Raw genomic sequence first — 16,359 nt, forward strand, 5'->3', positions numbered from 1 at the left:
GAGATAAGAGTGAGACAGAAGGCATAGAAGGACAAAACCAGAATGTGGAGATACAAGGAGAAAGGAAAAAAGAAGGAGCTGGAAGAGGGAGACAGCAAGGCAACCAAAGCTAGGAGGAGGGAAGTGGCAGTAGGTGGTGGGTGGACAAGGGAGCCATATTCTGTAGCTTGTGAGATTGGCAAGCCCACCAAGGAGAATAAAGAATGCTTTCTGGCACAAGACAGAGCAGGTACGAAGCGTTGTGTCTGACTGCAGTTGACGGAGGGCTACAATGACGACAGCCAGAAAAAAAATCAAAGAGGAAACCATTAGGAAGAAATCACTGGTCATTTGTCGCTGAGAAAAACCAATGCTCATCGTCTCAAGTGGAAAAGGGTTCCAGGAGCTGTGAAACCAAGAAACTGAGTGATCTTTCTGTTTGCTTTGTTGAGAACATCCAATCGAAATATTAACTTTTGTGGAACTTTATAAGATGCCAGTTAAAGAATCCTGCTAAAGACAGTAATTTCGTGAACCTCACATGCACCGACTTAGTTTACCTTGCATCCTCGCCCATCTTTGGTTTGTACTCCCGCCGTAGTGTATTCTCCACAAACAAACTTGCACATTGAAACGTTGAGTACGTTTTAGATCATTTGCTGTGTGACACTAGCCAAAATATAATGAGAACACGGACATAGAAGTTGTATCATTCTGGAACATGCAGGGAAAAACCTTTAATAACCAGTCAAATTGGAATGAGGACACAAAGAGAAAAAACATTTTATAGCATATTGAGAAACTGAGCCCAACACTCCGCCAAAGGCTAACAGTGAGCTTGAATCAAGATTTCAAATCATTTGTTGCATGCTGGGAAATCCAGAATCTGGCCAAAGCACAAGAGATGGTGAAGGAATATTTGACTATGGGAAGGGACACTAAGGCCCATATCCAACCAAAGACGAAGGAAGACTAAGAAAAAACATTTCCTGCTTATTGGGCAAGGCAGGCAAGTTCAAGTTTAAGAAATAAAGAGAAAAGCGACTCATTGCCCCAAAGCAGGCAATGAAGGAAGAAAAAGAAAAATGATGGGGTGCATTAAGCAAGGCAGCAACAGAGGGGAATCGCCGCAGATATTGGGCCGTCATTTCTGAAACTACAAAAGATCCCTTAGAAACATTTGCATCCCAGTGCAATATATTGGAGACTGCCTGCGTAAAAAAAGTCACCACACTATTTGGAACTAGCTACATTGAAGATCTGAAGGAGAAATCATCTAGAGTAACGACTATTCCAGTAGATAAAACCAACACAAACCTAACCTTTTCCTATATAGAAGTTATTGAAGTAGTCCTGAAAGTGGCAAATGGCAAAAGTCAAGTCCCTGACCACTGCCCGGCAGATGTCTATAAAATGGACCCAGGGTTTAGCACATTTTAACACAATTGGTAAAACCAATGTTGTCCCCACTTCATGGAAGCAAGCAACACTAGTCACCGTGTTTAAGAAGGGAAATAGAGGGAACCCTGCCTGCTGCAGGCCACGATCCCTGCTAGATGCAGCAGCCACATTAGTTTCAAGGCTAATTTATAAACAGGTAATGGGCTGAACAAAGGAATACCACCCAATAACAGACACCCAATATGATTTCAGGAAAGGGTTTGGTAAGTGTGAACAGCCTTAAATGTACTCTTGCTTACTAGCAAGGCGACAACAGGACATAGAAATCCAATCTATTTGGCTTTCATGGACCTATGGTCAGCCTTTGACTGTGTGAACAGGAAACAGATATGGATATTATTGCGGGCAAGGGCATGCCATCGGCTTTATTAAAGGTCTTCAAGTGTTTGTACTCCGATCTGGTGATTAAAGTGAGACACAGACCTAATGGTGAGCTGTCAGTTTCATTCCCCTCAGAGAGGAATGCGACATGGATGTGTTTTAGCTCCACTTATTTTTGATCTTTACATTTACGATTTAGAAATGGACCTGACTGGAGTAGGTGACATGCCAAGGTTAGCTGGTCGCATGCTTACATTATTACTTTACCCGGACGACGTGGTACTACTAACATGCACCCGAAGGCATTACTTACTCCCTTCAGATAGCAGAGCAACGCCCAAGCCACGTAATAAATAAAAAAAGAGCAGGATGACACAGAGCAAAATTAAGCTGTCGAAGGACAGGTGAAATTGTGTGCTGCCAGATTGGCGAAAACAAAGGGCAAAACATCACAAAGTGTAAAATATCCTTTGAATGAAAATCACAAAAAGAGCAGCAGGCTGAGTTAGAAAAACCTCTCAATTTTACTGTGTCTGCTCTTAAATTCAATAAGGTAAAACAAGCCCTAGTAAGAGCCCACCATTCAAAGTGTTGATCCCAAACTTAAGATAAATACAGAGAGCTAATCATTGCTAACATTCTGTTAGTGGGAATTTGCAGAGGATTAGCTTCGTGGGATTCCTTAATGCTGGCAAAAAAAGCTTCTTTAAACTGTTTTTACGCTAAACACTAAGTAGCCCGCTCAGAGGAATAAGTGACAGAACATTGGATTGCGTCAAATGGCTATTCATGTGATTCAGCAAAGTAATGCCAACCTTCAGCCCCACAAAATGGGCTTTAAAATATGCTGCGTCAAGGCTGCTCGAGGATTAGACCAAATATGAAGCCTAAATAAAAGGAGAGGCCAAAAGCCAGTCGTCCTCAAGAAATCCAAAGTCCAATTCAGAGTGACTAGAAAAGGTGCGCGCAGAACTTGGAAGACCCAAAGGTTCTCTTAAAAATGTATTTTCTCTCATTTGTAAGGAGCACACTTTTTCAATACCCCATAGAAATGCACCGTAGTTTGTTGCAGCCTTTGTTGGTGCCCCATAAACTTTCAGAATCATTCTTAGAGGTTGAATGAAACGCATGTCTTTGAAGCGAGAAACTGCACCTAGGGATTGGCCCATGCATAATCTTTTCTTTCTTTAGATGGGTTTTACCAGAGACTAACAGGAGAAATCGAATGCCCAGGAAATCAAATTCAAACACTAGGTTTAACCGCATCACTGCTCAACATAGGATGCATTTCCTGCCATGCCCGCAGATTTCGCAGTGTTGATTTTTAAATCCATAGAGTTTATAAAAGTTGTATACTCCGCAATCATCCTCTGGAGAACATTCAGTGACCGGGCAATGAGGACAGTATCAGCATATACCAGGAGTGGTAGCAGCCTAGTCCCTGCACTCGGATAATCTGCTCCAGACTCCAACAGAGCACTGTATAGGCCATTGATATACAGGATGAACAGGACAGGGGCCAGTACACATCCCTGGCGTACTCCCAGGTTTGCATCAAAAGGGGAGGTGCACTGGCCCCTATTCCCATAACGTACACAGGCTTCATTACCCAAGTGAAAAAGTCTAAGAAGGAACAAGTTAATTATCTGTAACTCCTATTTTCCAGCATTGGTATGGCATGGATTCACATACTCATGAATATTCCCTGCCGGCAGACTGGGAATCCTCAGTAAAAAAGGAAAAGCAGTTGCATTTTAGCCTGAAAAATGTATTTCTCCTCTATATCCAATCGCTGTCCTTTGGGCCATACTTCCCCCATCCAATGTCAGTCATCTCCCTAAGCTCCACCAATGGTGCCCATCTTCAGATTTGGCATAGCATGTAAAGTGGCAGGATGAACCAAGAAGAGCTGCAGAGGGTAAGGAGGGGGGGTTTGCATACATGCCAGACCCATGCTGGGGAAAAGGAGTTACAGGTAAGTAACTTGTTCCTTCTCCAGCATGGGGTCTGGCATGGATTCACATGTTCATGAATACGATTACACAGCATTTCATATACACAACCATGGGAGGTGGCAAGGCTCAACAGAAGCAATACACTTACCCCTGGAACAGACTCCCCTCAAGCAAACCGGTAGTGCAGTACAGTTTGGCTGACCAGGGACTCCTCCCTGGAATCCCTGTCGACGCAGAAGAACCTTGTGAAGGTGTGGGTGTACCTCCATGCAGCAGCCCTGCAGATGTCATGCAGGGGAACACCAGAAAGAAACGCTGCAGCTGCTGCGATGGCTCTGGTGGAGTGGGCTCTCGGCCGCCCTGGTGGCGGTCTGTTGGCCAGACAGTGACACTGCATGATGCAGCCGGAGAGCCACCTGTACATGGAAACCTTCGACAAGACCTTCCGTAATTCAGAGGTCCAAAATTCACAGAGAGTTGAGATGCCTTCCGAAAAGGCTCTTGTGCGTGCCACATTAAACTTCAAGGCACAAGCAACGTACAGCGAATGCAACGCCCTTTCAGCAGGCGTAGAAGGATTCAGGAAGAAGAATGGTAGAACCAAAGGCTCATTGAGAAACAGCAAGGACACTTGATCCTGATGAAGCTCCCACTTTTGAAAGGACAGCAGTTCCCTGCTGAGCAAGTCTGCAATGGTGTTCTTGGTGCCTGCCAAGTGAAGTGGGACAAGCAACATGTCCTGAAGAACAGCCCAGTGCCACAGGGACCCACCCTTCCAGGGAGGCGTCCCTTGGCCCGGTAGAGTGGGACTTGAAAAGGAGCTCTGTGTGCCAGATGCGGGTGTACTCCACACCATCACAGGGCTTCACGGAATTCCTGGTTGAGGGTGATCTTGTCCGTCCAGAGCCCATGGGCTGTAGTCACCAAGCATCCAGGAACTCTTGAAGAGGTCTCATCTGAAGCCTGCAAAATACGACTTGGTGGATGCAGGAGGACATCATGCCCAACAGTGACGTGAAGGCTTGCACTGTTGAGGATTGTGCCAACGACAGGAGTTGCACCTTCCCCAGGAGGGGTCACCCTCTCCTCCGAGGGGGTAGCCAGGCATGCAAGCATGTTGAGACAGGATCAGAGTGCTCTGCGATGGCTCTACATCAGAAGGCGGATGGTCTCTGCTGTGTGCTGGACCGACAGCGTGTGAGAACGGGAGCTGATGAGGCAGTCTTCCAGATAAGGGTAGACATATCACAGTGACCCTGCCTCAAGTCTCCTCTCAGTTGGCCTGGGAAAGGCAGACGCTCCCCGAGCCTGACCCTGGGGTGGTATTAGCCAGGAGGATCACCTGGGAGGAGAAGGGCCCCAAGGGAATGGGAGGACTCTGTTCAATGACATGCTGAATTTGCCATCCTTTAGGGAGGAAATATCTAGGATGCCAATTTATGTAATGGCTTGCTGTCAGAGAGAATTGTTAATTACCCAAGGTGACTATCTTAATATGGGTGAAAACAACTATATTTACTTGGGTATTACGAAAAATTAAACCCCTCTTAAAATCAGACATACTTAGAGATAAAAGCTCTCATGACTTTCAGAGGAACAGTAAAGATGTGTTGTTAAACTACTCAAAGTTAAATCTAGAAAATCCTCATTCCTCTATAAATTCAAGTTCCCCTTGAATCCGTATAATATCCCTTTGGGGAATATAATTAAGGAAAGAAAGGAAAGTGATAATATTTCTGTTAGAAAAACTAATATGTCTGTTGGGGACGCCAAGTCCCATAACTCCCAAGGTACTGGGACGAAGAAGAGGGCTGCAGAGGCCCCAGCCTGCAAAGTGCAGCCTGTTCGTGTTGATGACCCACACCTGAGGGAGACTGGGAGGCATAAAAGTCCCCTTCAGGTGCAGGCCATAGAGGAGAAGAGCAGTAGTAGAAGATGGAATAGTTTTCATACCTCCACGTGGCAGCAGAGCAGAGACGCTGGGACCATCGTAGTACATTGTGTGGATGTTGGTACTGAGAGGGCCTTTGCTGTTCCAGACCGTGAATACAGAGTTAGCGCAGCGGTAAGCGTTGGAATTGGAGGACCTTTGTGGTAGTAGGCCTAGCAGGTGAGTGGACCAGGTGGAAATCACTGAAGTACTTTGGTGTGGGTATAATCTATAAGATGTAGCCGAACACAACTATATTATATACGTTGTTTATGAAGCATCCTGACATTACTGAAGCAAGTATTGTGTGAATTGTTGCAGAATCATACACATTGTTGAAACAAGCCTTTTATGAACTGCTGCAGAAATATTCTCATGACAATTTCTATTGATCCTAATGAGCTATATTATATTGGGTTGAGGAGAAGAAGTTATTCTAAGATCTTTGTCACAAGTGGAAGGAGGAAAACAACAGTTTAACGTTTTGTTGTCAAGTCGAACCAAATAGAACTGTGTTGGAAAATTTGGAACCAAAGGAACTGAGATGGAACTTTATCACAAGACAGGATTGCCTTATCTTTTTGGAACTGCTGAACAGAATCCTGCCTGAATCTGGGGAAGGGAAATTCACCCATTTTATAAGGAGAGACTAATATCTAATTTTGAATTTAAACAGTTATATTTTTGCATTGTCATGTATTACCTTTTTGAGTTGTTGTATGTACACGAGTGAGGGACAGAAACTTTTTGTTTGAATGTTTCCTTTAGATTATTTAAGGTAGGGAAAACCTCATCAGGGTAGGGATAGTGAGGCGTTTATCCAACCTTTTGAGTTAACAAAATGGCACCTTTTGAAAAATCTTCACAAAGTTGTCCCCCTCCCTTTTCTGACCACTCACAATGCCCTTGAGTCGAAGATGCGCTGTTACCGGAGCCAGGCACTTCGTGAACACCCTTCTGTGTCGATTTCAGGCCAAAGGGCAGAGCCTTGGATTGATAGTACCGTCCCTGGAACACAAATTGCAGTAACTTTCAATGCTTTGGGTGAATGTGAATGTGAAATTAGGCGTCTTCCATGCTCAAGGTCGCCCCTTCCTCCAGCTGGTCGAGCACGTGCTGCAGCGTGATCATCCTGAACTTCTGGGATATCAAATACTTGTTGAAGCACCTTAAATCGAGGATTGGCCGCCACCTTCCTGACTTTTTCCATACCAGAAATTATCTGGAATACACTCTGGAGCCCAGAAGGCGTTGGGAGACAGGCTCCACCGCTCCCTTTCTTAACATGCACTGGGCCTCCTGCAGCAATTGGGCCACGTGCAGTTCTTGACGCGCTACGGGAGGAATGCAAGGACACCTGTGCTGGAATTCCAAGGTGTGCCCTTGATGAAGAACGCCCAGCACCAGTTTGTCCATGGTGATGGTCTTCCATCTGTCGGCAAAGTTCGCTAGCCTGCAGCCCACTGAAAAAGTAGGGGCCCGGGTCCACGGCCAGTTCAAGCCTGCTTTGGCGTCTGCTTCCTGCCCTGTGGGTGACAATGCTGGTTTGTGAACTGCCCCTGTAGGGGCTCCTGGGCCATAGAACGGTAGGGCTGACGCTAGGGGACATTACACCCCTTGGAGGACCTCTGGTCTTCCCTCTTGAGGACCGAAAGGACGAAGACCTCCTCTGCTGTTGCGTCCCCAGCAAGCTCGCAGTCTCTGTAAATGTCTTAATCGTTTGGAGAAACTTGTCTACAGTCTTGCCAAACAGATTGTCCCCATCAAAGGGCATGTCCACTACCTTGGACTGGACATATAGCCTGAAGTGAGTGGCCTTCAACCAGCCCTGGCTTTGGAGGGCCAAACCATTGCCCATGTAGCGGAACCCGAAATCAGCAATGTTCAGCAGCGCTGTGGTGGCGTGGTTCAAGGCCACCTCCTCATCCTGGAACAGGGCCTCTACCTTTTTGTCCTCCGACAGGAAGCCCAAAATGGGTCCGAGCTTATGCCAAAGCTCCCTGTCGTAGCATGATAGGATGGCAAGGGCATTGGCAGTCTTGACCGTGGAGGCCGCAGTGTAAATGATGCGCTTTCCCACTGCATCAAGCTTCTTCCCCATCTGGTCCGGAGGCACCATGGACGAGAACGATGGGTTCGACTAGCGCTTCCTGGCGGTGGCAGACACAACAGAATCCCGAGAAGGCTGTGACCTCAAGCATCTGGGGACAGAGTTCGGGACCATGTACTACTTCTCCAGCCTGTCTCTCTTGGGGGAGCGGTACTTAGTATCTTCATCAGGGCCAAACCTTCCTTCCAGACATCAACCAGAGAAATCAACATGATCTTCCGCTTGGGCTCCCGGCATTGGAAGAGAACCACTCCCTTCTCTTTTACTCTGGTAGCAAATTGAAAAGAGCGGAGGACCTCGAAATCAAGGCATGAAAAGAGCCAACCTCATCGGCAGTGAGTCCCTGTTGCGTCCGTGTAAGTACCAGTGTCAGTGCGTGGTGGCTCCTCCTCCAATAGGGTCAAGGGCCTGTGGGGCGGTGGCGTCGGCTGACGTCTCGTCCATCAAGGGTCCCTCGGCACAGCCAAACTTGGCTTACATTTTGGTCTGGAGGGGATCCTGGTCGGCCTAGGAGGGGCTCCAGGACAGACCAGGCACACTAGTAGCAGGCATTCTTTGTTGCCTCTCCAACACCAGAGTGTGGAGTGTTGTAAGGTTGTCCAAAGACATGCCCCTGGGCGCTGGTTGAGAGGTGTGAATGGCGCAGCGCAGGCAACGGCTGCGGGCTGAAGGAGATCCATCCATGGACACGGCCCCCTTCATGGTCCGAGTAGTAGTCCTCGGGCAAATGGTGGTCATCGGAGCTCGTCTATATGTGAACAGACCCCTTAGGAGAATCCCTTGGCATCGTCAAGGGCATCCTCACCTGCCTGGGGAGGAACTCTGTACGAGGTAGAGGCACTTTGGTCTTTTCTGAATCCTTCGGGAATGAGCCGATGATGGGTACCAGCACCTTAATAGGCATGTCAGCTGCAGTGGTCGGCAGAGCCGCCGCAGTAGCCTTGGGCCATGTAGGCAAAGTCACTCGTGGGATGTCAGTCGTCTTGATCGTATACACCATATTAGTAGCAAGGTCCCCTTTCGACGAAGTAGTCGTCCACGGGACCATGGTTGTCAACCGAGCCAAGGTCATCGATGGGGTGGTCTTGGTTGACGATGGAGTCATTGACGGTGGTCGAGAGGGGTCCCCCGAAGACTTTCTCCTGGACGGTACAACCCCAACTTGCAGGCTCACTGTGGACAGAGATGGGTAACGTGTCCTTCCCGAACTGGGTCCCGCAGCCACGGTGACCCTAGCAGGATCCGTAGCATGGTGTTTAGGCTTCTTTTGGACCCCCGGGAAAGAGGCGTCCTCAAAGGACATCAACCGCTTTTCAGAGGGAGCACGCTCATGGAACTGGCCGATCCTGTGAGGCATGACTGTGCACAGAGGCTGAGTCAGAGGCATTCCTCAACCTGAGCCAAGCTGCTAACCTGTGGTAACTGTCCTTTTTCGTCTTCTTCAGAAAACCAGAGCAAATCTGGCATCCCTCCTTATTGAGGACCAGATGCAGGCAATGTAGGCACTTGAGGTGCCAATCTTTGACGTACACATTTCATAGTCCACATTTCACACATATCTTGGAGACTCCTCTTCTGATCGGACATCGAAGGCGCAAAGTAGACCCAAGCCTAGGCCTCAGAAACTTGGAATAAAGAACTGGCAATGAAGCAGATCTTTGCCGACAATGGATTTCCGCTGCCGGTAGGCGATCAACAATCGACAGTGGAACATATTGAGAAAACAAACAAATTTATACTGAAAAAACCTTGAAAATCGCAAAAAACTCAAAGCAAGATGAGAGGACTCCGAACACTGAAACGTGCAGTAAAAATCTAAAGATGGCCATCAGGGGTTGAGCTTAGGGAGACGACTGTCATAGGATGGGAGCAGTATGGCCCAAAACACAGTGGATTGTTTATAGAGGAGAAATACAGTTTTCAGGCTAAAGCAAAATTGTTTTTCCTTTTTTACTGAGTATTCCCAGTCTGACGACAGGAAATATTCATGAGCATGTGAATCCATGCCAGAGAATGTCAATGACCTGAGCATCATCCACAGCTTTGTGCAAATGACTGTCAAAAGTGGTGCTCAAGTCTGTGTAGGCCAAATAAACAGGCTCCCTCTTGACAAACACTGATTTGGCTGTCGACAAATATAGATTCAGAGCCGGTTCCACTGTTCCTACTCCCAGCCTAAAGCCCAGCTCGATGTCTGCCAGTTTACAGTTCAATGAGATGCACTGTTCGAAAGGTCCCAACAGCGTTCGCCCAAATATCTTGAAAGATGAATCTAGCAAAGAAATTGGCTGGCCCGATTTCCCTTTTTGTTAAAGGGGAAATATAGTAGCCAATTTCCACGAAGATGGTCGCTTCCCGGTGGCTAAAATGGCATTGAAGCCGTGTGTAACTAGAGGCACCCACAACTCTTCAAAATATGGAAAAACTCTGTCGGGACCATATACGGACCCAGAGCTGGATTATTGGATTGACTACGGACAGCCAACAGAACCTCATTCAAGGAGAGCAAGAGGAGTAAAGTGGAGTAATAGGAAGATAAGGCTCCATTGGCTCAGGCTGGCCAGAATACAGAGTTGAAAAATGCTCAACCCAGACCGTGGCCTATACCACTGTAACAGTACCCTTAGTCACAATGTTATATTTGGGCCCCTGGGCCACATACTCACAAAATTTCTTCCTGAGCAGAGAATCCCAAGCCGCCTCTTCCAATTCTCATTTCCTAACCTGTAAGACAGTCCGATACTCTGCTCTAGCCTAAATTACTTCGCATTTGGTCATGAAACTGCAAAATGGAAAGAAGATTTTGTTTGGTAGCCCTGGAAAGCTCATTGAACCATCCTTTACAAGTCTGTTTCCTCTCACAACTATCCATAATAGCAAATTAGACACAATGTTAACTTGTAGTTAGCTGCAAGTCAAAGAAACAAATCGAAGAAAAAGGGCTGTTGTACACCCTGAGAGACATAGAGAAGGTAAAAGACAAGGGAACATCAGCAGAGGTGAAAGTAAACTCTTCGATCCCAAGTAACAGGACAGAGAAGTCCTATCACTTCTTCTTCAACCTGCATTCAATACAAGTCACTATATTTTGTGAGTTACGTCATGTCTGTTAAGCAGAGAATTGACCCAATGGATTGGATAAGAACAGCAGAACAATGCTCTGGGTAACGTGAACATTCGAAATAACATTTGGAAGGAAATAAAAGGATGTTCTAAGAGCAACCTTACTGTTATGAAATAAAGTAGAGCTTTTGGGAGTATATAAAACTCATATTACCAATTCCTCTGGCCGATGTAAAAAAACACCAGAACAGTCGCCTTTCTGGAAATATGCTGGAGGTCAGGTGTGTGTACCTGCTTAAATGCAGGACCCATCATTTACAAACCTACATTCACTGGGGGCCAAAACCTAGGTTTACTTTCATGAAATGTTACTTCATTGGGATAGTAAAGCAAGAGTCACAAAAGGGAGGTTAGACATAATGGCTGCCAAATAAGAAATATTGAGGAAGATTTCAAGACAGGACTTTCTTATGACAGAGATTGTGAAGTACTGTTTCTTTTTTTCAGGCACAGTGCTTTTTTGAGCTGTAATGTACAGGGCTGTGAACACGGACCTACTTTACAGCACAAGCTCTTATTTATTGCCTTAAGCTTTCAAATTGTGTCCTCTCCTATGAGGCTCCAAGCCAGGGTGAAGGGACAAAGACGGCAGTGATTGCATATGTATAGGAAAATTAGTGGGGATCAGGGAAACACAATATAAAATAAATAGATGTCTGGTCAGAGTGGTACTTTACAAAATAGATGTTCGGTAGAATTTTTATCTTGTGTGTAATTCTCCCCACTTGGTGAGCCCCACAGCACTTTTTGCTGGATTATTGGATGTTGGTGTGACTCTCCTGAGTGAGTGGAAACCTTTTTCCTCACTCATTCTCTGGTTGTGACTCTGGGAATCCTTTTTGGTTATTGTTGATGGAGTCTGCTTTTCTCCATCTTTTTGTGGCATCTGACTTTTACTATTAAAGCACACAGCACCTTTTGTGTAGTGCTGCTCGTAGCTCCCCGAGCTTCCCTCTTTGGTTTTCTTTTATTTTCCTGTGCTAACGTAATGTTAGCAGGATAGGGGGATACATGTTACGCCACCTATACTCTTCTTTTGTGAGATTAGCACACTGCACCTTATGTGGAGTACTGAGGGTACAAAGTGAATCCTTTTTTACTTCTGCTGTAACTTTCCAGTTACAGTGACAAGTTTACTGAGTGGCTGCGGCAGTGGATGATTTTTTATCGATTTTGTGAAACTTCCATCGAAGGCTGTATTCACAGCTGCAGTAAAGGACACGTGGGGCACCATTGATACAAAATGGTGCACGTCTTCTTTTTTCGCCAACTCACAACGACTTATCCTTTCTTGAGCCTTCTTCTGCCGACGTGGGTGGGGAAAGTCTTGCTCAGTCTTTTGTCTTTGACGGGCTGCCATGGGGAAGCCCGCCCATAGGCGCCAGTGTGTCTGGGAGGATAGGAAGCTAGGAGGTCACCGAAACCCCTCAGGTCTTTGCTCTCCAGAGTGTCTGCTTGGATCCAGTTCTGACTGGGTGCGTGGCTGTCTCCTTGGGACAGCCGCCAGCCAAAGTTTGAGTGTGGTATGTGTGCTGATTATCTGAGTTCCTGTATATAAGGTGAGGATCTTGATGCAGAGTCAACCACTGGAAGATCCATTCAGAAGAAGGAGAAAGGACACCTGCAGCCACCTCCGCCGACCCAGTTACTCAACCACTGCAGCCCCAGCCCTTTCTTCTGTGCGACAGGGAAGATTCAGATCCGCTGACTTCCTTCCTTGGACTAGTGGGCCTAACCAGTTTCGAAACAAGCTACAGTTTGAGCAATGCCACAACAAGCTGCGAATCTGAATACCCCGAGACCTTTGGCACTGCTGCGGTGCATCATCTCGTCAATCACGGTTCCGGCTGAAAACTTGTGGGCATCTGTCTGGGCCTGCAGTGACTCCATCAGAATCGTAGAAGTCCCCTAAACTGAATCATAGATCGATTGAAGGAAGAAAGTCTTCTGGGTGACAAACGTCGCTACATCAAAGTCTGTGTCAAGACTCCACAACCTGGTGCAGCGAAGATCATATGCTGGGCATCCCTATGACTGAGTCCGACTTTCTGCTCCTGCCAAAAGTTCTTCCTCCAGCCGCCAAGGTCAGAGACCCGAACAGGAGCGGCTGTCATCTCGACTTGTGGACCCGCCGGTGACATTGTTGTTATTCACCGAATAAGGTGCTATCCCCCCTCATGTACTTACCCAAGCCGTTGTTGTGTTGCCGTTTTCTCCTCCTGAGCTTCTTGAGTTACGTTGGGGTGGATGACCCAACCGTGTTCTCCCAGGCCTTAGGACCTCCGTCCTTGTGGCTAAAATCCTTCAGGTGGCCTATCCACCCAGAGCCCCTTGAATCATATTCCATTACTTACTTGTTACGAAAAAGCATCTTCTGTGAACGTATAACTTTGACAGCGTCTGCCTTCCTTTGTTCTGCCGCCCACCAATCCCCCAGTGACCCTATCTGACTTTATGAGACACTAATTTCCCAGATAGGGTTGGACTTCTAAAGTTTAGGCCTACACAAAGTTATTAATCTACCAGTATTGCTATTTAGTAAATGTTGGTTGATGAATGATTTGCTAACCTGAAGCTACTCGGTTTCTCATCTAAATGTCTACTATTGAAATGAGTATTGCAACAGCAAATGTCTTACTGTATATATGGGTGAAACCTTACTTACCTGAATTGAAAAGTGACTTTAAGAGTCTTAGTGTATATAATAAACTACATTTTGATATAACTACTGTGTCTAAGGGTTTCTTTGACTAGACGTGTGCTCAAAGGTTTTTGTACACACCTACAGCCCTTCTTCCTCCTAGACTAAGCATGGCTGCTCGACTATAGCTACCAAACCTTTTGGGTATTTCAGGCAAAACCTAAGAGTTGGAACCCAGTACGCCTGAGAGTGAGTCTTCTAAAGCTGTATCAAAGGTGGACTTTAGTAATACTCCATAACAATAGATGTAGTATTTTTGCATAACTTTGTGTTGGAGAAACCAAACAAAAAGGTTCTGCTTGTTTAATACTTGGCTGTGAGCTTTGTTTTCATGCTGCTTTTCAATGCCCACGAGGCCCAACTGTCCTGTCTCCCATTTTCACTGTTGTAGAGTTCTTTATATTTTAACTCTGAGTTACTGGTAACCGGTAATGTCCCCATATGTTTATGTTTATTGTGTTTATATAGCGCTTTACGCCAAAGCGCTTTACATTATAACAACAAGAATAGAATAACAGTAGAAGCAATTACAAAATATGAGCAAAACCAGTAATACAGCAATTAGAACAATTTGCCAGTGAAGATAAATGAGGGAAGAGGGGGTGGAGAGGGGAAGGAAGAGGGGAACAGGAAGTGGAATAAGCTGAAGGCGAGAGAGGAGGAGAGGGGACTTAAGAGGAAACAAAGCAGGGAGAGAGAGGTAAGAAGAGGAGGATAAAAAGGGAGGGAGGGGAAGGTGAAGGAGGGAATGAGAGTATCAAGGAGTGGAGTGGAGAAGAAGAGATTTTAAGGAGACACGGAAGGAGGAATAGGTGGGGATGGAACGGATAGAGAGAGGAAGGGAGTTCCAGTGGAGGGGGGCAAGGAGCTGAAAAGGAACGAAAACGAGGAGGCGCATGGGGACGGGGGAACAAAGAAGGAAGAGGTCTGCAGATCGGAGAGAATAGGAGGGAGTGTAGAATGAGATGAGAGAGGAGAGTTATGGGGGAGCAAGATCATGAAGAGATTTAAAGACCAGACAGAGGAAGTGGAATTTGAGTTGGGAATGAAAGGAAAGCCAGCCAAGATGAGAGAGCGAGGAGGCGATGGAGTCGTGAGGAGAGAGAAGACAGAGGATACGAATGGCAGAGTGGTAGAGGGATTTGTGGGGGGCAAGATAAGAAGCAGGGAGTCCAAAGAGGAGAGAAGAGCAGTAGAAAAGACGAGAGAAGAAAAGGGAGGAGATTAAAAGTTTAGTGGCGTGGAAGGTGAGAGAGGAGCATACTTTGCGAATATTGAAAAGGTGGTAGCGACATGCGCGGAAGTGAGAGAAATATGGTGGGGGAAGGAGAGGGAGGAGTCAAAGTAAATGCCTAGATTACGAGCATGGGCAGAGAGAGAGGAAGATTAGTGGGAGGAAAGTGAATAGAAGGAGGAGGAATAGTGTTGGAGGGGAAGAATAAGACTTCAGTCTTGTCTGTATTGAGAGAAAGTGGGGTGACATCCAGTTTTTAATGGCAGTAAGACAAGAAGAGAGTTTAAGATGAAGGTCAGGAGTGAAGGAAGAAAATGAGAGGAAAAGCCGGGTGTCATTAGCGTAGAAGTGGTGAGAAATACTGAAGGAATAGATGATAGGGGTGAGAAGAGAGGTGTAAAGAGAGAAAAGAAAAGGGCCAAGGACAGAGCCTTGGGGTACACCATAGTCCGAGGGAAGAGTAGAAAAGGTACGACTGCCCCTGGAGGCGGTAAAAGAGCGGTGGGAAAGGTAAGAAGAGAGCCAGTTGAGGATGGAGCCTCTGAAACCTAAAAAGGAAAGAGTGTTGAACAGTAAGGGGTGATCAACGGTGTCACAGGCTGCAGAGAGGTCAAGGAGGATGAGGACAGAGGATTGCTTAGAGTAGCGAGCAGTGATGAGGGAGTTGAGAACCTGAGTGAAAGCAGTCTCAGAGGAGTGTTTAGGACGAAAGCCAGATTGAAAGGGGGGGGGGGGAGAGAAAAGTTAGTAAACACAGAGAGCTGAGAAAAGACTATGCGTTCAAGTAATTTAGAGAGGAATGGAAGAAGAGAGATTGGACGGAAGATGGATACAAGATGGGGATTAGCGGAAGGTTTCTTCAGAATAGGGATGATAGTAGCATGCTTGAAGGCAGAGGGGAAAGAAGCAGAAGAGAGACAAATATTGAAGAAGGAGGTTAGGTAAGGAATGAGGAGAGGGTAGATCTTAGGAATAAGGAGGGTAGGCAGTGGATCAGAAGGGGCAGCAGTGGGATGAGATTTGGACAGGAGAAGGGAAACATCAGAAGGAGTAACAGGAGAGAACTCAGTCATACAGGTAGAGGGGGCTGGGGGAAAAGGGGGGAATGTAGCAGAAAGAGGAGGAAGTGATGTTGTGGCGAAGAGAGAATCTTGGAGGAGAAGAAGTCAGAGAAATCAGAAGGGGATAAGGAAGATGAGGTTGAGGGGTCATGAGTAGGTGGGAGAGGAGGCGAGAGAGGGTTTGATAGATACAACGAGGATGAGAGGCTTGGGAGTGTAGAAAGATAGAGTAGTAGGAGCGTTTAGCCGAGCTGAGGCTGGAGTCATATATAGAGTGGTAAGAGAAGTAGGATGTCTGGTTAAATAGAGAGGGGAATTTGAGACAGCGACACTCGAGGCGGCGTAGGAGACGATGCATGGACAAGAGGTGGGAGGAAAGCCAAGGTTGAGAAGGCTTACGAGTAGGGTGGAAGGATGAGAGAGGATAGAGTTGATCGAGACTGGAAGAGATTGATGAAGACAGAGAGGATAGGGCTTCATTAGC

General features: G+C 46.5%; 1 protein-coding gene across 10 annotated transcripts in view; it reads right to left on the bottom strand.

Moving 5' to 3' along the window:
- HERC1 (HECT and RLD domain containing E3 ubiquitin protein ligase family member 1) overlaps window positions 1-16,359 on the bottom strand; it is a 3,379,312-nt gene that overhangs the window by 1,044,376 nt on the left and 2,318,577 nt on the right. The gene's annotated exons all lie outside the window — the stretch shown is intronic.

This window comes from Ambystoma mexicanum, chromosome 11 (genome assembly GCF_040938575.1).
Source record: "Ambystoma mexicanum isolate Mex_15411 chromosome 11, UKY_AmexF1_1, whole genome shotgun sequence".
In the NCBI taxonomy this organism is placed as follows: domain Eukaryota; kingdom Metazoa; phylum Chordata; class Amphibia; order Caudata; family Ambystomatidae; genus Ambystoma; species Ambystoma mexicanum.